The 20,142-nt window shown below is 57.2% G+C and overlaps 1 protein-coding gene and 1 pseudogene across 1 annotated transcript in view; one reads left to right on the plus strand and one right to left on the minus strand.

Annotated features, from left to right (window-relative positions):
• LOC122547798 (dynein regulatory complex subunit 11-like) overlaps positions 1-20,142 on the minus strand; it is a 347,516-nt gene that overhangs the window by 71,711 nt on the left and 255,663 nt on the right. The gene's annotated exons all lie outside the window — the stretch shown is intronic.
• LOC148150506 (uncharacterized) lies at positions 757-2,024 on the plus strand (annotated as a pseudogene).

Genomic DNA, 20,142 nt, shown 5'->3' on the forward strand with positions numbered 1-20,142 from the left:
TGTGAAGAGGGAATTGAAGATGGGTAGATTTTTAAGAATAGAGAGCTATACCTCAAAAATTCATATTTCCTGACTGCCATTGGACAAAGGTAAATTTATTAAGAATTCTCTTGTTAAGTACCAAAACCTATTCCTGAAGAAAGGCTTATGCCCGAAACGTCGATTCTCCTGCTCCTTGGATGCTGCCTGACCTGCTGCGCTTTTCCAGCAACACATTTTCAGCTCTGATCTCCAGCATCTGCAGTCCTCACTTTCTCCCACCAAAACCTATTGACCATTTTCTTTTAATCTGAATCATCAGTCAAGAATACTGGGGACTTTGGACATAAAACATTGGAGTAAAGTGGGCCAAACAGCTCATCGTATCTGCTCCAATTTTGGATGGTTTCATTAAATATTTTTCACATTTGTGACAACTCTAGGTATAGTGGGGTTTGATTTCCAACACAGTACCCCACTGGGTTGTGACTAAGTTTGAGGGCCGTGGCTGCACAGTTTTCAAACAAAGGAAATGTACAATTGGGTGTGGAGTTAGTAAGTGACAACAGGAGAAAGGAAAACACCAATTATTGTACTGTCAAAAATAAAGTGACATCAGGAACTGCTAAACCCTTCCTCCGTGCAAAGTAAGGAGAGATCCTAGTAACCGGATTGATGGATTGGGAAGTACACTGGGAGCCGAGGTGCTTGCCAGGTAAGATGATAAAAACCTGAAAGAGTAACACAGCATTTGGGTTAAATAGATATTCACGAAAGATGAGCAAGTGAGATATCGAAATCAGTTCCTATTGAGTTAGAGATAAAACAGGCTGATCATGAGGGAAGAATAAGGATGGTAGAAATGGGAGAGAAATATGAAGAAAGAGAGTTTTAAAAAGAGTTGAATTGCAAAGGGGAAGAGAATAGGGTGAAAGTTTGGAATGATGCAGTTAGAGAAGTGAGACTTCAGAAACCTAATAGAGCTCAACTGTAGAAAGTTCAAGATATATTCTAAAGTTAGTGAGGTTTGAGAAGATTTGTAGCTCGGGTTGAGGTTCTGGATATGAGTTTGCTCATCGAGCTAGAAGGTTCATTTTCAGATGTTTCGTCACCATACTAGGTAACATCTTCAGTGAGCCTCCGGATGAAGCGCTGGTGGTGTAGTCCACTTTCAATTTATATGTTTGAGTTTCCTTGGGTTGATGATGTCATTTCCTCTGGTAACGTCAATTCCTGATATTTTTCACAGAGAAGATAAAAACATTGTTCTCCTACCTACAGACAAAGGACGCTTGACAGTCATTTTAAACAAACAGACTACAGTGAGAAAGTGAACACACTCTTTGTGGATACCTACACTTACCAACAGGTGGCAATAGACCCAACTCCACAACTAGAGAACTACATCACAGCCCGACTCAAAACACTTCAGAGATCTGGAGAAATAAATAAGACTGATTTCCAAAAAATGAAACCAGACGGATCCAACACATCACGCTTCTACAGATTACCCAATTTTCACAAACCAGGAGCCCCTCTCAGACCCATAGTCTTGCTACCTGGAACACCAACTTACAGACTGGTGATACATCAAAGACTAAAACACTTAGTCAAAGACTCATGCCACTCCATCCACTCCCCGCAAGAATTCCTCAAGGCCATCAAAGATACCAAGATAGAAGAGGATGAAATAATGGTCTCCGTTGATGTAACATCCCTGTTCATATCCATCAACATCAATCTGGCCAAGGAAACACCGACTACACTATTAGAAGACCCAAAGACACAAACACCAAACACCACCAACTTCATCAGCAAGGACAGTATCATCAAGCTAGTGGCCCTATGCCTTACCACCCACTTCACCTTCAACTACAAAACCTTCAGACAAACCTACGGAACACCCATGGGATCTCCGACATCAGGGCTCTTAGCAGAGGCAGTAATGCAGAGGCTTGAACAAACAGCTCTGCCAACCACCCAACCCAAACTCCAGGTCTGCCATGTGGATGACACCTGTGTCATGTCTAAATGAAACAAATTAAATGAAACCCTGAAGACTACCAACAATACCCTTTTACTGGCACCACATTCACCAAAGAGGAGGAGGACAACAACAAACTGCCATCTCTACATGTCACCATAGAGCAAACAGCCAATGGGGAACTTCAAACCAGCGTCTACAGGAAAACAACACATACAGACCAAATACTGAACTACAGAAGCAATCATCCCAATATCTACAAGCCCTACACATGGACCGGATCTGTTCAGATGAGGAGGAACGTGACAGGCACCCGGAAGTACTCAGGGATGCCCTCATAAGAACAGGTACGATGCTCAACTCATCAACCGCCAGTTCCGACGTGCCACAGCAAGGAACAGTAATGACCTCCTCAGGAGACAGACACGTGCTGCAACCGACAGGGTACCCTTCGTTGTTCAGTATTTCCAGGGGCTGAAAAATTACGCCATGTTCTTCGTGACCTGCAACACATTATCAATGATGATGAGCACCTCACCAAGACCTTCCCCACACCTCCACTACTTGCCTTTAAACAACCGCCAAACCTCAAACAGAACATTGTTCGTAGCAAGCTGCCCGGCTCTCAGGACATCTCCATACAACCCTGTCACGGTGGACACTGCAAAACGTGTCAGAGTGTGGACATAGATACCACTATTACGCATGGGAACACCTCCCACCTTGTACATGGCAGGTACTCATGTGACTCAGCCAACGTTGTCTATCTTATACGTTGCAGGCAGGGATGCCCGTAGGCATGGTACATTGGGGAAACCGAGCAAAGGCTACGACAACATGAATGGGCACCGCACAACAATCAATAGACAGGAGGGTTCCCTCCCAGTTGGGGGACACTTCAGTGGTCCAGGACATTCAGCCTCGGACCTTTGGGTGACCATCCTCCAAGGTGGACTTCGGGACAGGCAGCAGAGAAAAGTGGCCGAGCAGAGGCTGATAGCTAAGCTCAGTACCCATAGGGAGGGCCTCAACCGGGACCTTGGGTTCATGTCACGTTACACGTGACCACCGTTGCACTATACACAGACACACACACACACGCACACATATAGATTAGATTACATTACAGTGTGGAAACAGGCCCTTCGGCCCAACAAGTCCACACCGACCCTCCGAAGCGCAACCCACCCATACCCCTACATTTATCCCTTACCTAACACTATTGGCAATTTAGCATGGCCAATTCACCTGACCTGCACATCTTTGGACTGTGGGAGGAAACCGGAGCACCCGGAGGAAACCCACACAGACACGGGGAGAATGTGCAAACTCCACACAGTCAGTCGCCTGACACAGACACTCCTACACACACACACACACACACATATACACAGACACTCCCATTGACACAAACTCCTTACAGACATACACACTCACACACCCTCTCACAGACTTAGAACCCTTTTCACTCTCTCTCACACACACACACATATACACTCTCTCTCACAGACATTCACAACCCCCACCCCAGACACACACACACACACGTATACGTTTGTGGGGTGAATTTGTACTTGCGGAGTTAAATTGCATGAATATAAGTAAGACTGTTATCTCACGTTTTAGATTAGAGTCAGTCTAAACATTATGGGACAGACAGGGAACACAGGGGGCTAACACCTTCAACATATTTAAAAAATGTGTTGCTGGAAAAGCGCAGCAGGTCAGGCAGCATCAAAGGAGAAGGAGAATCGATGTTTCGGGCATAAGCCCGTCTTCAGGAATCCTTCTCCTTTGATGCTGCCTGACCTGCTGCGCTTTTCCAGCATCACATTTTTAGGCTCTGATCTCCAGCATCTGCAGTCCTCACTTTCTCCACCTTCAACATATTGTCTAGCTATCACCAAATGTTACAGTTAACCTGAAAATTTAACTTTTAAAAAAAACAGTTTTGTGATTTACACATGAAAGGAGTGAAACTATCATGGTATTCGAACAGATGAGAGACTCAACAAACTATCAGGCATTTTTCAATGTATAATTTCAGTTACATCACACTGTAAACTTCTGCTATAAATTCTGTGCCTTACAATTGTGGCCTCCACAACCACCTGATGAAGGAGCGTTGCTCCGAAAGTTAGTGCTTCCAATTAAACCTGTTGGACTATAACCTGGTGTTGTGTGATTTTTAGCTTTGTACACCCCAGTCCAACACCGGCATCGCCGAATCATATCTACAAATGGAGAAGCATCAGAACATTATTTCAATGAGCCACCACACATTCCACCGCAGAGCAGAGGAATATCACCCATACTGTGTATTCAAAAAGAATGGGTATCCATTGAACACAGACTGCCGATTTCTCAGCAACAAACCCAAACAAGCAGACAAAACATGTCCGGAAACCCAAGCCACTCTCCCCTACATCAAAGACATCTCTGAAATGACTGCCAGACTACTCAGATCCCTTGGCATCATGGTGGCCCACAAACCAACCAACACACTAAAACAGCAGCTAATGAACTTGAAAGACCCCATACAGACAACAAGCAAAACTAATGTCATTTACAAAATACTGTGCAAGGACTGTAACAAACACTACATTGGACAACAGCCAGAAAACTAGCCACCAGGATACATGAACACCAACTAGTCACAAAAAGACATGACCCTCTCTCACTAGTATCCTCACAGACAGATGAGGAAGGACACCACTTCGACTGGGACAACACATCCATCCTAGGACAAGCCAAACAGGGACACTCACGAGAATTCCTACAAGCATGGCATTCCAACCGGAACTCTATCAGCAACCACATCGAGTTAGACCCCATCTACCACCCCCTGAGAAAAGGAACAGGAAGTGACATCACCAGCCCAAGGAACCCTAAACACATAAGTAAAAAAGCATGCCATACCACCAGTGCTCCATTTGGAGACTCATTGATGATATTACCTAGTATGGTGACGAAACATCTGAAAATGAACCTTCCAGCTCAGCGAGCAAACCTGCATCCATATTCTAAAGTCCAGTCAGGAAACACAGGCCCTATCAGAATTGGAGGGAAAGGATATAAAGGCATCCTTCATGTGATTTGAGAAAATAGTGAGTCTGTAGCAAGGCCTACGCGACATAATAGGCTACAAAGTGAATCAGAACAGAGTACCAGATAAAAATGCACCCCTCCCTGATGTGCTGAAGCTTTTTACGCTCAGTGTGAACAGAGGTTAATGAAACAGTGTCACGTTCCCAGAGAGACCCAGACACACCTGTCCCCACAGTCACTGCTGCAGGCATCAGATTGATCTTTTAGAGAGTAAACCGGAGGAAAGTGACTGGCCTGTGTAGACAGGCTGGTAGGAATATTTGCCGACATCTTTAACGTCTCCTTGCTATGAGACCACTGTCATCCCGGTACCTATGTAATGTGCCTTAATGACTGCCGCCCAATGGCTCTGCCCTGTGTAATCAGAAAGTGCTAGTCATGGCCCACATCAACTCCAGTCCCCCAGCCTGCCTCGATCCCCCACAATTTACTACCATCACAAAACATCCTCTGCAGACGCCATTTCCCTCGGCCTGCAGCCATCCCTGGCACATCTGGTCAACAAGGACATCTGCATCAAACCACTGCTCATCAACTGCAGCTCCACCTTCAACGCTAATCCCAACCAAAGGTGATCTCCAAACTCTGAGACCTAGCTCCCAGCTCTGCAACTGGATCCTCAGCTTCCTGACCCACTGACCGCAATCAGTGAAGATAGACAACAGCAGCTCCTCCACGATAACACTCAACTCCCACAAGGATGTGTAGGCAGCCCCCTACTGTACTCCCAGTGCATGCACGACTCTGGCCAAATTTCATCCGAATGCCATCTCCAGGTTTGCTGATGACCCCACCGTTGTAGGCCGGGTATCAGACAGTGATGAGTCAGAATACAAGAAGGAGATAGAATGCTAGGCATTGTGGTGTAATGGTAACAATCTCTCCCTCAATATCGGCAAAACCAAAGGACTGATCATTGACTTCAGGAAGAAAGGAGGAGGTCATGCCCCTATCTCCATGAACGGAGCTGAGGTGGACTGGGTCGAGATCATCAAGTTCCTCGGAGTGATGATAACCGATAATCTGTCCTGGTCCTCCTACGTGGATGTGATGGTCAAGAAGGCACAACAACACCACCTCTACTTCCTCAGGAGGCTTAGGAAATTCGGCATGTCCTCACCAACCTTTACAGATGGCCTGTAGAAAGCATTCTATCTGGGTTCATCACTACTTGGTTCAGCAACTGCTCTGCCCAGGGCCATAAGATTAGATGTAGATTACTTACAGTGTGGAAACAGGCCCTTCGGCCCAATACGTCCACACCGACGCCCAACCCACCCAGACCTATTCCCCTACACCTAACACTATGGCCAATTCACCTAGCCTGCACATCTTTGGACTGTGGGAGGAAACCGGAGCACCCGGAGGAAACCCACGCAGACACGGGGAGAACGTGCAAACTCCACACAGTCAGTCGCCTGAGGTGGGAATTGAACCCGGGTCTCTGGCGCTGGGAGGCAGCAGTGCTAACCACTGTGCCACCCATAATAAACTAAAGAAGATTGTGAACACAGAGTCTAGATTAGAGTGGTGCTGGAAAAGTACAGCAGGTCAGGCAGCATCCGAAGAGCAGGAAAATCAACGTTTCGGACAATAGCCCTTCATCAGGAATGGAGGCAGGGAGCCTCTAGGGTGGGGAGAAGTTGTGAACACAACCCAGTCCATCACACAAACCATCCTTCCATCATTTGACTGCATTTAGATTTCTCGCTGCTCATCATCATCATCATCAGAGACCCCTCCCACCCCAGTTACGAACTATGATAGGACTATCTGTAAAGCTGAGGTTAGCTCTGGAAGCGTAGAGTGTTGATAGTTTCCAGGTTATAATCTGCACCTTGGGTACAAAACTAAAGACATGAGGAGCATGTAATCAGCAATCACTTTAGACAGATCCCAACACACTCTCAAAACAATGGTTACAGCTGATTGTCATGAATAATCAAACAATTGGGACAAAGGGTCTATGTTTTTAGAGAGATTCACAGCAGCACGTGAAATAGCACGAGAGAGTTAAAAACAGCTGACAGGTGACAATGAAAGTCTGGGCAGATAGACATTCAGCAGTGAGAGTGATCAGACTGCGAGATGAAGGGTCAATATTGTAACCTTGGTCAGGGTGAGCCTCTGAAAGTCAGGATGAGTGGACCATACAAAGCAGTGAGGAGAGTAAATACAGTGATAGTTCTAATAAATATTGCTGATCGTGGAAGGGGAATCGGTTTTGTCACATAAATGTGTTGGAAAGGTATCGGTGTAAGGAAATCAATTTTATTTCAAAACCTGGTCAATAGATTCTTTTATTAGAAACCTGATGGCAATGTGATATTTATTTGGTTGCCTTGGTAACTCCTCCCCCAGCCCCAATGAAAACAAAACAAACTCACACACTGCAGGAATGTATAAATATCAAAGGCTGCAATGTCGCAGTGTTGAGCCAAGGGAACGTGCATCCCCGTTTCAATTTGCTCTGCAGAGAAGGATCAGACGGAAAGAGGGAACCTTAACTCGGACAGCGAGGCCTGTGCTCGGACAGCGAGGCCTGTGCTCGGACAGCGAGGCCTGTGCTCGTGCAGTGAGGCCTGTGCTCGGACAGTGAGGCCTGTGCTCGGACAGCGAGGCCTGTGCTCGTACAGCAAGGCCTGTGCTCGGACAGCGAGGCCTGTGCTCGTGCAGTGAGGCCTGTGCTCGGACAGCGAGGCCTGTGCTCAGACAGCGAGGCCTGTGCTCGGACAGCGAGGCCTGTGCTCGGACAGCGAGGCCAGTGCTCGGACAGCGAGGCCTGTGCTCGGACAGCGAGGCCGGTGCTCGTACAGCGAGGCCTGTGCTCGTACAGCGAGGCCTGTGCTCATACAGTGAGGCCTGTGCTCGGACAGCGAGGCCTGTGCTCGTACAGCGAGGCCTGTGCTCGGACAGCGAGGCCTGTGCTCGGACAGCAAGACCGGTGCTCGGACAGCGAGGCCTGTGCTCGGACAGCGAGGCCTGTGCTCAGACAGCGAGGCCTGTGCTCGGACAGTGAGGCCCGCGCACGGACAGCGAGACCGGTGCTCGGACAGTGAGGCCGGTGCTCGGACAGTGAGGCCTGTATCCAAACAGTGAGGCCTGTGCTCGTGCAGTGAGGCCTGTGCTTGGACAGTGAGGCCTCTGCTCGGACAGTGAGGCCTGTGTCCAAACAGTGAGGCCTCTGCTCGGACAGTGAGGCCTGTGCTCGGACAGTGAGGCCTGTATCCAAACAGTGAGGCCTGTGCTCGGACAGTGAAGCCTGTGCTCAGACAGTGAGGCCTGTATCCAGACAGTGAGGCCTGTGCTCAGACAGCTAGGCCTGTGCTCGGACAGTGAGGCCTGTGTCCAAACTGTGTGGCCAGTGCTCGGACAGCGAGGCCTGTGCTCGGACAGTGAGGCCTGTGTCCAGACACTGAGGCCTGTGCTCGGACAGCGAGGCCTGTGCTCGGACAGCGAGGCCTGTGCTCGTACAGCGAGGCCTGTGCTCGGACAGCGAGGCCGGTGCTCGGACAGCGAGGCCGGTGCTCGTACAGCGAGGCCTGTGCTCGGACAGCGAGGCCTGTGCTCGGACAGCGAGGTCTGTGCTCGTGCAGTGAGGCCTGTGCTCGGACAGTGAGGCCTGTGCTCGGACAGCGAGGCCTGTGCTCGTACAGCAAGGCCTGTGCTCGGACAGCGAGGCCTGTGCTCGTGCAGCGAGGCCTGTGCTCGGACAGCGAGGCCTGTGCTCAGACAGCGAGGCCTGTGCTCGGACAGCGAGGCCTGTGCTCGGACAGCAAGACCGGTGCTCGGACAGCGAGGCCGGTGCTCGGACAGCGAGGCCGGTGCTAGGACAGCGAGGCCTGTGTCCAGACAGCGAGGCCTGTGTCCAGACAGCGAGGCCTGTGTCCAGACAGCGAGGCCTGTGCTCAGACAGCGAGGCCTGTGCTCAGACAGCGAGGCCGGTGCTCGGACAGTGAGACCGGTGCTCGGACAGCGAGGCCGGTGCTCGGACAGCGAGGCCTGTGTCCAGACAGCGAGGCCTGTGCTCAGACAGCGAGGCCTGTGCTCGGACAGCGAGGCCTGTGCTCGGACAGCGAGGCCGGTGCTCAGACAGTGAGATCGGTGCTCGGACTGCGAGGCCGGTGCTCGGACAGCGAGGCCTGGGTCCAGACAACGAGGCCTGTGCTCAGACAGCGAGGCCTGTGTCCAGACAGCGAGGCCTGTGCTCAGACAGCGAGGCCTGTGCTCAGACAGCGAGGCCTGTGCTCAGACAGCGAGGCCGGTGCTCGGACAGTGAGACCGGTGCTCGGACAGCGAGGCCGGTGCTCGGACAGCGAGGCCTGTGTCCAGACAGCGAGGCCTGTGCTCAGACAGCGAGGCCTGTGCTCGGACAGCGAGGCCTGTGCTCGGACAGCGAGGCCTGTGCTCGGACAGCGAGGCCGGTGCTCAGACAGTGAGATCGGTGCTCGGACTGCGAGGCCGGTGCTCGGACAGCGAGGCCTGGGTCCAGACAACGAGGCCTGTGCTCAGACAGCGAGGCCTGTGCTCAGACAGCGAGGCCTGTGCTCGGACAGCGAGACCGGTGCTCGGACAGTGAGGTCTGTGCTCGGACAGCGAGGCCTGTGCTCAGACAGCGAGGCCTGTGCTCGGACAGTGAGGCCCGCGCACGGACAGCGAGACCGGTGCTCGGACAGTGAGGCCGGTGCTCGGACAGTGAGGCCTGTATCCAAACAGTGAGGCCTGTGCTCGTAGAGCGAGGCCTGTGCTCGTAGAGCGAGGCCTGTGCTCGGACAGCGAGGCCTGTGCTCGGACAGCGAGGCCTGTGCTTGGACAGCGAGGCCTGTGCTCGTAGAGCGAGGCCTGTGCTCGGACAGCGAGGCCTGTGCTCGTAGAGCGAGGCCTGTGCTCGGACAGCGAGGCCTGTGCTCGGACAGCGAGACCGGTGCTCGGACAGCGAGGCCGGTGCTCGGACAGCGAGGCCGTGTCCAGACAGCGAGGCCTGTGCTCAGACAGCGAGGCCTGTGCTCAGACAGCGAGGACTGTGCTCAGACGGCGAGGCCGGTGCTCAGACAGTGAGATCGGTGCTTGGACTGCGAGGCCGGTGCTCGGACAGCGAGGCCTGGGTCCAGACAACGAGGCCTGTGCTCAGACAGCGAGGCCTGTGCTCAGACAGCGAGGCCTGTGCTCGGACAGCGAGACCGGTGCTCGGACAGTGAGGCCTGTGCTCGGACAGCGAGGCCTGTGCTCAGACAGCGAGGCCTGTGATCGGACAGTGAGGCCCGCGCACGGACAGCGAGGCCTGTATCCAAATAGTGAGGCCTGTGCTCGTGCAGTGAGGCCTGCGCTCGGACAGCGAGGCCTGTGCTCAGACAGCGAAGCCTGTGCTCGGACAGCGAAGCCTGTGCTCGGACAGTGAGGCCTGTGCTCGGACAGTGAGTCCTGTATCCAAACAGTGAGGCCTATGCCCGGACAGTGAGGCCTGTGTCCAAACAGTGTGGCGTGTGCTCGGACAGCGAGACCTGTGCTCGGACAGTGAGGCCTGTGTCCAGACACTGAGGCCTGTGTGCAGACAGCGAGGCCTGTGCTCAGACAGCGAGGCCTGTGCTCAGACAGCGAGGCCGGTGGTCAGACAGTGAGACCGGTGCTCGGACAGCGAGGCCGGTGCTCGGACAGCGAGGCCTGTGTCCAGACAGCGAGGCCTGTGCTCAGACAGCGAGGCCTGTGCTCAGACAGCGAGGCCTGTGCTCAGACGGCGAGGCCTGTGCTCAGACAGTGAGACCGGTGCTCGGACAGCGAGGCCGGTGCTCGGACAGCGAGGCCTGTGTCCAGACAGCGAGGCCTGTGTCCAGACAGCGAGGCCTGTGCTCAGACAGTGAGGCCGGTGCTCAGACAGTGAGACCGGTGCTCGGACAGCGAGGCCGGTGCTCGGACAGCGAGGCCTGTGTCCAGACAGTGAGGCCTGTGCTCAGACAGCGAGGCCTGTGCTCAGACAGCGAGGCCTGTGCTCGGACAGCGAGGCCGGTGCTCAGACAGTGAGATCGGTGCTCGGACTGCGAGGCCGGTGCTCGGACAGCGAGGCCTGGGTCCAGACAACGAGGCCTGTGCTCAGACAGCGAGGCCTGTGCTCAGACAGCGAGGCCTGTGCTCGGACAGCGAGACCGGTGCTCGGACAGTGAGGCCTGTGCTCGGACAGCGAGGCCTGTGCTCAGACAGCGAGGCCTGTGCTCGGACAGTGAGGCCCGCGCACGGACAGCGAGACCGGTGCTCGGACAGTGAGGCCGGTGCTCGGACAGTGAGGCCTGTATCCAAACAGTGAGGCCTGTGCTCGTGCAGTGAGGCCTGCGCTCGGACAGCGAGGCCTGTGCTCAGACAGCGAAGCCTGTGCTCGGACAGCGAAGCCTGTGCTCGGACAGTGAGGCCTGTGCTCGGACAGTGAGTCCTGTATCCAAACAGTGAGGCCTATGCCCGGACAGTGAGGCCTGTGTCCAAACTGTGTGGCCTGTGCTCGGACAGCGAGGCCTGTGCTCGGACAGTGAGGCCTGTGTCCAGACACTGAGGCCTGTGCTCGGACAGTGAGGCCTGTGCTCGGACAGTGAGGCCTGCGCTCGGACAGTGAGGCCTGTGTGCAGAGAGTGAGGCCTGTGCTCAGACAGCGAGGCCTGTGCTCGGACAGTGAGGCCTGTGTCCAAACAGTGAGGCCTGTGCTCGGACAGTGAGGCCTGTGCTCGGACAGCGAGGCCTGTGCTCAGACAGCGAGGCCTGTGCTCGGACAGTGAGGCCTGTGTCCAAACAGTGAGGCCTGCGCTCGGACAGCGAGGCCTGCGCTCGGACAGCGAGGCCTGTGCTCAGACAGCGAAGCCTGTGCTCGGACAGCAAAGCCTGTGCTCGGACAGTGAGGCCTCTGCTCGGACAGTGAGGTCTGTGTCCAAACAGTGAGGCCTGTGCTCGGACAGTGAGGCCTGTATCCAAACAGTGAGGCCTGTATCCAAACTGTGAGGCCTGTATCCAAACAGTGAGGCCTGTATCCAGACAGTGAGGCCTGTGCTCAGACAGCTTGGCCTGTGCTCGGACAGTGAGGCCTGTGTCCAAACAGTGTGGCGTGTGCTCGGACAGCGAGACCTGTGCTCGGACAGTGAGGCCTGTGTCCAGACACTGAGGCCTGTGCTCGGTCAGTGAGGCCTGTGTGCAGACAGCGAGGCCTGTGCTCAGACAGCGAGGCCTGTGCTCAGACAGCGAGGCCTGTGCTCAGACAGTGAGGCCTGTGCTCAGACAGTGAGGCCTGTGTCCAAACAGTGAGGCCACTGCTCGGACAGTGAGGCCTGTGCTCGGACAGCGAGGCCTGTGCTCAGACAGCGAGGCCTGTGTCCAAACAGTGAGGCCAATGCTCGGACAGTGAGGCCTGTGCTCGGACAGCGAGGCCTGTGCTCAGACAGCGAGGCCTGTGCTCGGACAGCGAGGCCTGTGCTCGGACAGCGAGACCGGTGCTCGGACAGCGAGACCGGTGCTCGGACAGTGAGGCCTGTGCTCGGACAGCGAGGCCTGTGCTCAGACAGCGAGGCCTGTGCTCGGACAGTGAGGCCCGCGCACGGACAGCGAGACCGGTAATCGGACAGTGAGGCCGGTGCTCGGACAGTGAGGCCTGTATCCAAACAGTGAGGCCTGTGCTCGTGCAGTGAGGCCTACGCTCGGACAGCGAGGCCTGTGCTCAGACAGCGAAGCCTGTGCTCAGACAGCGAAGCCTGTGCTCGGACAGTGAGGCCTCTGCTCGGACAGTGAGGCCTGTGTCCAAATAGTGAGGCCTCTGCTCGGACAGTGAGGCCTGTGCTCGGACAGTGAGTCCTGTATCCAAACAGTGAGGCCTATGCCCGGATAGTGAGGCCTGTGCTCAGACAGTGAGGCCTGTATCCAGACAGTGATACCTGTGCTCAGACAGCTAGGCCTGTGCTCGGACTGTGAGGCCTGTGTCCAAACTGTGTGGCCTGTGCTCGGACAGCGAGGCCTGTGCTCGGACAGTGAGGCCTGTGTCCAGACACTGAGGCCTGTGCTCGGACAGTGAGGCCTGTGCTCGGACAGTGAGGCCTGCGCTCGGACACTGAGGCCTGTGTGCAGTGAGTGAGGCCTGTGCTCAGACAGCGAGGTCTGTGCTCGGACAGTGAGGCCTGTGTCCAAACATTGAGGCCTGTGCTCGGACAGTGAGGGTTGTGCTCGGACAGCGAGGCCTGTGCTCAGACAGCGAGGCCTGCGCTCGGACAGCGAGGCCTGTGCTCAGACAGCGAAGCCTGTGCTCGGACAGCAAAGCCTGTGCTCGGACAGTGAGGCCTCTGCTCGGACAGTGAGGTCTGTGTCCAAACAGTGAGGCCTGTGCTCGGACAGTGAGGCCTGTATCCAAACAGTGAGGCCTGTATCCAAACAGTGAGGCCTGTATCCAGACAGTGAGGCCTGTGCTCAGACAGCTTGGCCTGTGCTCGGACAGTGAGGCCTGTGTCCAAACAGTGTGGCGTGTGCTCGGACAGCGAGACCTGTGCTCGGACAGTGAGGACTGTGTCCAGACACTGAGGCCTGTGCTTGGACAGTGAGGCCTGTGTGCAGACAGCGAGGCCTGTGCTCAGACAGCGAGGCCTGTGCTCAGACAGCGAGGCCTGTGCTCGGACAGTGAGGCCTGTGCTCAGACAGTGAGGCCTGTGTCCAAACAGTGAGGCCAATGCTCGGACAGTGAGGCCTGTGCTCGGACAGCGAGGCCTGTGCTCAGACAGCGAGGCCTGTGCTCGGACAGTGAGGCCTGTGTCCAAACAGTGAGGCCTGTGCTCGGACAGTGAGGCCCGTGCTCGGACAGTGAGGCCCGTGCTCGGACAGTGAGGCCCGCGCTCGGACAGTGAGGCCTGTGCATGGACAGTGAGACCTGTGTCCAGACAGTGAGGCCTGTGCTCAGACAGAGAGGCCTGTGCTCAGACAGTGAGGCCTGTGCCCGGAGAGTGAGGCCTGTGCTCAGACAGTGAGGCCCGTGCCCGGACAGTGAGGCCTGTGTCCAGACAGTGAGGCCTGTGCTCGGACAGCGAGGCCTGTGCTCGGACAGCGAGACCGGTGTCCAAACAGTGAGGCCTGTGCTCGGACAGTGAGGCCTGTGTCCAAACAGTGAGACCTGCACTCGGACAGTGAGGCCTGTGTCCAAACAGTGAGACCTGCACTCGGACAGTGAGGCCTGTGCTCAAGACAGCGAGGCCTGTACTCAGACAGCGCGGCCTGTGCTCGGATAGTGAGGCCTGTGCTCGGACAGTGAGGCCTGTGTCCAAACAGTGAGGCCTGTGCTCAGACAGTGAGGCCTGTGCTCGGACAGTGAGGCCTGTGCTCGGACAGTGAGGCCTGTGCTCAGACAACGAGGACTGTGCTCAGACAGCGAGGCCTGTGCTCAGACAGTGAGACCGGTGCTCGGACAGCGAGGCCGGTGCTCGGACAGCGAGGCCTGTGTCCAGACAGCGAGGCCTGTGCTCAGACAGCGAGGCCTGTGTCCAGACAGCGAGGCCTGTGCTCAGACAGCGAGGCCGGTGCTCAGACAGTGAGACCGGTGCTCGGACAGCGAGGCCGGTGCTCGGACAGCGAGGCCTGTGTCCAGACAGCGAGGCCTGTGCTCAGACAGCGAGGCCTGTGCTCAGACAGCGAGGCCGGTGCTCAGACAGTGAGATCGGTGCTCGGACAGCGAGGCCGGTGCTCGGACAGCGAGGCCTGTGCTCAGACAGCGAGGCCTGTGCTCGGACAGCGAGGCCTGTGCTCGGACAGCGAGGCCTGTGCTCGGACAGCGAGGCCTGTGCTCAGACAGCGAGGCCTGTGCTCGGACAGCGAGGCCTGTGCTCGGACAGCGAGGCCTGTGCTCGGACAGTGAGGCCCGCGCACGGACAGCGAGACCGGTGCTCGGACAGTGAGGCCTGTGCTCGGACAGTGAGGCCTGTATCCAAACAGTGAGGCCTGTGCTCGTGCAGTGAGGCCTGCGCTCGGACAGCGAGGCCTGTGCTCAGACAGCGAAGCCTGTGCTCGGACAGCGAAGCCTGTGCTCGGACAGTGAGGCCTCTGCTCGGACAGTGAGGCCTGTGTCCAAATAGTGAGGCCTCTGCTCGGACAGTGAGGCCTGTGCTCGGACAGTGAGTCCTGTATCCAAACAGTGAGGCCTATGCCCGGACAGTGAGGCCTGTGCTCAGACAGCGAGGCCTGTGCTCAGACAGCGAGGCCTGTGCTCAGACAGTGAGGCCTGTGCTCAGACAGTGAGGCCTGTGTCCAAACAGTGAGGCCAGTGCTCGGACAGTGAGGCCTGTGCTCGGACAGCGAGGCCTGTGCTCAGACAGCGAGGCCTGTGCTCGGACAGTGAGGCCTGTGTCCAAACAGTCAGGCCTGTGCTCGGACAGTGAGGCCCGTGCTCGGACAGTGAGGCCCGCGCTCGGACAGTGAGGCCTGTGCACGGACAGTGAGACCTGTGTCCAGACAGTGAGGCCTGTGCTCAGACAGAGAGGCCTGTGCTCAGACAGTGAGGCCTGTGCCCGGAGAGTGAGGCCTGTGCTCAGACAGTGAGGCCCGTGCCCGGACAGTGAGGCCTGTGTCCAGACAGTGAGGCCTGTGCTCGGACAGCGAGACCGGTGTCCAAACAGTGAGGCCTGTGCTCGGACAGTGAGGCCTGTGTCCAAACAGTGAGACCTGCACTCGGACAGTGAGGCCTGTGTCCAAACAGTGAGACCTGCACTCGGACAGTGAGGCCTGTGCTCAGACAGCGAGGCCTGTGCTCAGACAGCGAGGCCTGTGCTCGGATAGTGAGGCCTGTGCTCGGACAGTGAGGCCTGTGTCCAAACAGTGAGGCCTGTGCTCAGACAGTGAGGCCTGTGCTCGGACAGTGAGGCCTGTGCTCGGACAATGAGGCCGGTGCTCGGACAGTGAGGCCCGTGCACGGACAGTGAGGCCTCTGCACGGACAGTGAGGCCTGTGCTCGGACAGCGAGGCCGGTGCTCGGACAGCGAGACTGGTGCTCAGACAGTGAGACCTGCACTCGGACAGTGAGGCCTGTGCTCAGACAGCGAGGCCTCTGCTGGGACAATGAGGCCTTTGCTCAGACAGTGAGGCCTGTGTCCAAACAGCGAGGCCTGTGTTCGGACAGCGAGGCCTGTGCTCAGACAGTGAGGCCTGGGCTCAGACAGTGAGGCCTGCGCTAATACAGTGAGGCCCGCGCTCGGACAGTGAGGCCTGTGCACGGACAGTGAGACCTGTGTCCAGACAGTGAGGCCTGTACTCAGACAGTGAGGCCTGTGCTCGGGCAGTGAAGCCTGTGCCCAGACAGTGAGGCCTGTGCTAGGACAGTGAGGCCTGTGCACGGACGGTGAGGCCTGTGCTCGGACAGTGAAGCCTGTGCTCGGACGGTGAGGCCTGTGCTCGGACAGTGAGGCCTGTGCTCGGACAGTGAAGCCTGTGCTCGGACGGTGAGGCCTGTGCTCGGACAGTGAGGCCTGTGCTCGGACAGTGAAGCCTGTGCTCGGACAGTGAAGCCTGTGCTCGGACAGTGAGGCCTGTGCTCGGACATTGAGGCTTGCGCTTAGACAGTGAGGCCTGTGCCCGGACAGTGAGGCCTGTGCCCGGACAGTGAGGCCTGTGCCCAGACAGTGAGGCCTGTGCTAGGACAGTGAGGCTTGGGCTAGGACAGTGAGGCCTGCGCCCAGACAGTGAGGCCTGTGCTCAGACAGTGAGGTCTGTGCTCGGACAGTGAGGCCTGTGCTCAGACAGTGAGGCCTGTGCTCGGACACTGCGGCCCGTGCCCGGACAGTGAGGCCCGTGTCCAGACAGTGAGGTCTGTGCTAGGACAGTGAGGCCTGTGCTCGGACAGTGAGGCCTGTGCCCGGACAGTGAGGCCGGTGCTCGGACAGTGAAGCCCGTGCCCGGAGAGTGAGGCCCATGCACGGACAGTGAGGCCTGTGCCCGGACAGTGAGGCCCGCGCATGGACAGTGAGGCCTGTGCATGTACAGTGAGGCCTGTGTCCAGACAGTGAGGCCTGTGCTCGGACAGCGAGACCGGTGCTCGGACAGCGAGACCGGTGCTCGGACAGTGAGGCCTGTGCTCGGACAGTGAGGCCTGCGTCCAAACAGTGAGGCCTGTGCTCAGACAGTGAGGCCTGCACTCGAACAGTGAGGCCGGTGCTCAGACAGCGAGGCCTGTGCTCAGACAGCGAGGCCTGTGCTCGGACAGTGAGGCCTCTGCTCGGACAGCGAGGCCTGTGTCCAAACAGCGAGGCCTGTGCTCAGACAGCGAGGCCTGTGCTCAGACAGCGAAGCCTGTGCTCGGACAGTGAGCCCTGTGTTCGGAAAGTGAGGCCTGTGTCCAAACAGTGAGGCCTGTGCTCGGACAGTGAGGCCCACGCTCGGACAGTGAGGCCTCTGCATAGACAGTAAGGCCTGTGTCCAGATAGTGAGGCCTGTGCTCGGACAGTGAGGCCTGTGCCTGGACAGTGAGGCCCGTGTCCAGACAGTGAGGCCCGTGTCCAGACAGTGAGGCCTATGCTCGGACAGTGAGGCCTGTGCCCGCACACTGAGGCCTGTGTCCGCACACTGAGGCCTGTGTCCAAACAGTGAGGCCGGAGCCCGTACAGTGAGGCCCGCGCCCGGACAGTGAGGCCTGCGCCCGGACAGTGAGGCCCGCGAATGGACAGTGAGGCCTGCGCATGGATAGTGAGGCCTGTGCGTGGACAGTGAGGTGTGTGTGCGGACAGTGAGGCCTGTGCTCAGACAGTGTGAGGCCTGTGCTCGGACAGTGAGGCCTGAGCTTGGACAGTGAAGCCTGTGCCTGGACAGCGAGGCCTGTGCTCCAACAATGAGGCTTGTGCCCAGACAGTGAGACCTGTGCCCAGACAGTGAGGCCTCTGCTCGGACAGTGAGGCATGTACTTGGACAGTGTGGCCAAGTACATCAGTGAGGCCTGCGCTCATCACTGAGGCATGTGCTCGGACAGTGAGGCCTGCGCTCAGACAGTGTGGCCTGTGCCCAGAGATTGAGGCCTGCGCTCGGACAGTGAGGCCTGCGCTCGGACGGGGAGGTCTGCGCTCGGACAGTGTGGCCTGCACTCAGACAGTGAGAACTGCGCTCATACAGTGAGGCCTGTGCTCGGCCAGTGGGACCTGTGCCTGGACAGTGAGGTCTGCGCTTGGACAGTGAGGCCTGTGCTCAGACAGTGAGGCCTGTGCTCGGACAGTGAGGCCTGTGCTCGGATAGAGAGGCCTGTGTCCGGACAGTGAGGTCTGCGCTCGGACAGTGTGGCCTGTGCTCTGACAGTGAGGCCTGTGCTTGGACAGTGCGGCCTGTGCTCTGACAGTGAGGTTTGTGCTCGGATAGTGAGGCATGTACTTGGACAGTGAGGCCTGTGCCCGGACAGTATGGCCTGTGCTCAGACAGTGAGGCCTGTGCTCAGACAGTGAGGCCTGCGCTCAGACAGTGTGGCCTGTGCCCAGAGAGTGAGGCCTGTGCCCAGAGAGTGAGGCCTGTGCTCGGACAGTGAGGCCTGTGATCGGACAGTGAGGCCTGCGCTCGGACAGTGAGGCCTGTGCTCGATCACTGAGGCCTGTGCTCGGACAGTATGGTCTGGGCTCAGACAGTGAGGCCTGTGCTCGGACAGTGAGGCCTGCGCTCGGACAGTGAGGCCTGTGCTAGAACACTGAGGCCAATGCTCGGACAGTATGGTCTGGGCTCAGACAGTGAGGCCTGTGCTAGGACAGTGAGGCCTGTGCTAGGACAGTGAGGCCTGTGCACGGACGGTGAGGCCTGTGCACGGACGGTGAGGCCTGTGCACAGACGGTGAGGCCTGTGCTCGGACAGTGAAGCCTGTGCTCAGACAGTGAGGCCTGTGTTCGGACATTGAGGCTTGCACTTAGACATTGAGGCCTGTGCTACGACACTGAGGCCTGTGCCCGGACAGTGAGGCCTGTGCCCGGACAGTGAGGCCTGTGCCCGGACAGTGAGGCCTGTGCCCAGAGATTGAGGCCTGTGCTCGGACAGTGAGGCCTGCGCTCAGACAGTGTGGCCTGTGCTCAGACAGTGAGGCCTGTGCTCGGACAGGGAGGCCTGTGCTCGGACAGGGAGGCCTGTGCTCGGACAGGGAGGCCTGCGCTCGGACAGTGTGGCCTGCGCTCATACAGTGAGGCCTGTGCTCGGACAGTGGGACCTGTGCCTGGACAGTGAGGTCTGCGCTTGGTCAGTGAGGCCTGTGCTCAGACAGTGAGGCCTGTGCTCGGACAGTGAGGCCTGTGCTCGGATAGAGAGGCCTGTGTCCGGACAGTGAGGTCTGCTCTCGGACAGTGAGGTCTGTGCTCAGAAGTGAGGCCTGTGCTTGGACAGTGCGGCCTGCGCTCAGACAGTGTGGCCTGTGCCCAGAGAGTGAGGCCTGTGCTCGGACAGTGAGGCCTGCGCTCAGACAGTGAGGCCTGCGCTCAGACAGTGAGGCCTGCGCTCAGACAGTGTGGCCTGCGATCAGACAGTGAGGCCTGCGCTCAGACAGTGAGGCCTGCGCTCAGACAGTGAGGCCTGCGCTCAGACAGTGAGGCCTGCGCTCGGACAGTGAGGCCTGTGCTCAGACAGTGAGGCTTGTGCTCGGATAGTGAGGCATGTATTTGGACAGTGAGGCCTGTGCTCGGATAGAGAGGCCTGTGTCCGGACAGTGAGGCCTGCGCTCGGACAGTGTGGCCTGCACTCAGACAGTGAGAACTGCGCTCATACAGTGAGGCCTGTGCTCGGACAGGGAGGCCTGCGCTCGGACAGGGAGGCCTGTGCCCAGAGATTGAGGCCTGTGCTCAGACAGTGAGGCCTGTGCTTGGACAGTGCGGCCTGCGCTCAGACAGTGTGGCCTGTGCCCAGAGATTGAGGCCTGTGCTCGGACAGTGAGGCCTGCGCTGGAAAGTGTGGCCTGCGCTCAGACAGTGAGGGCTGTACCCAGAGATTGAGGCCTGTGCTCGGACAGTGAGGCCTGTGCTCGGACAGGGAGGCCTGCGCTCGGACAGGGAGGCCTGTGCCCAGAGATTGAGGCCTGTGCTCAGACAGTGAGGCCTGTGCTTGGACAGTGCGGCCTGCGCTCAGAC

This window comes from Chiloscyllium plagiosum, unplaced genomic scaffold, assembly GCF_037043375.1.
Source record: "Chiloscyllium plagiosum isolate Xiang-an unplaced genomic scaffold, Cpla_swu_hap1 HiC_scaffold_4, whole genome shotgun sequence".
NCBI classification, from domain to species: domain Eukaryota; kingdom Metazoa; phylum Chordata; class Chondrichthyes; order Orectolobiformes; family Hemiscylliidae; genus Chiloscyllium; species Chiloscyllium plagiosum.